Raw genomic sequence first — 1,116 nt, forward strand, 5'->3', positions numbered from 1 at the left:
TATTATCTCAATATTTTTAGATGGTGAAATATTTTGTAGTCCAAAAATAACTATGACATAAAATATCTTCTTTTCCTAAAACTATTTTTTTTTCTTTAGCTATATATTACAATTATATATATACCAAGTTTTGTTTTAAACGATAAAAAATAATGTATTTTGAAATATTTTCGATTGGTTACGTTATTTTTTGAAAGGTAAAACGATTTTTGAGTCATTATTGGGTAGTCGTTGTTTGTTTACAAGGCGGTTAGGACGACTTTATCAAGCTTATAACAATGACGATGTTAACTTGAGCTTGACAAATTATGTTATTGAAAACGCTTATGTAAACTTCGTTTCAAAAATGATTTCGACTAGATTTCCATATTTAACGTGACAACAGTGACACCAATCAAGATTTTTTTGTTTTCAGAATTATCCTCCACCCTTTATCACAACAATCTGAGTTTCTACTATGAAATAAATTGCACTTTTTTTGTCCAGATTGATGAGTGTTGGAAGATGATATTATATTGTTCTAGTCATAGTAACAAAACCACCATTTTCCACCACACCTAAGATGATTAGGGTTATAAACGAGTCGCACGAACACAGACATAGGCTTATTCGTGTTCGTTCGTTTAATTTAACCGAACAAACGAGGTGAACATGAATGGTAAACGAATGAAACTTTTTGTGTTCATGTTCGTTCGTTTGACTTAATCGAACAAATGAACAAACACGAACGCTAAACGAACTGAATATTTGTATTCTTATTTTTCGTTAAGAAATTTGTTTGTTCATGTTCGTTCGTTAATATGGCTAACCAAATGAATGTAAACGAATGAAATTGTTTGTGTTCATATTCGTTCGTTAAGAGAATGTGTTATTTCATTAAGATGCTAAACGAACTTAAACAAATATAAATGAATATAAACAAACAAACACAAATGAAAAAAAACAACTACCATTACTTATCATTTCGTTCCTCTAAAATAATATAACAAAATGTAAAACCGAGTAAAGTTATGCGGAATAAAAAAAGAATTCTAAAAAACTTCATTTAATTATCGATTTTACACACACACACACACACACACACACACATATATATATATATATATATATATATAT

Source organism: Cynara cardunculus, assembly GCF_001531365.2.
Source record: "Cynara cardunculus var. scolymus isolate 2C chromosome LG 4, CcrdV1, whole genome shotgun sequence".
Lineage (NCBI taxonomy): Eukaryota > Viridiplantae > Streptophyta > Magnoliopsida > Asterales > Asteraceae > Cynara > Cynara cardunculus.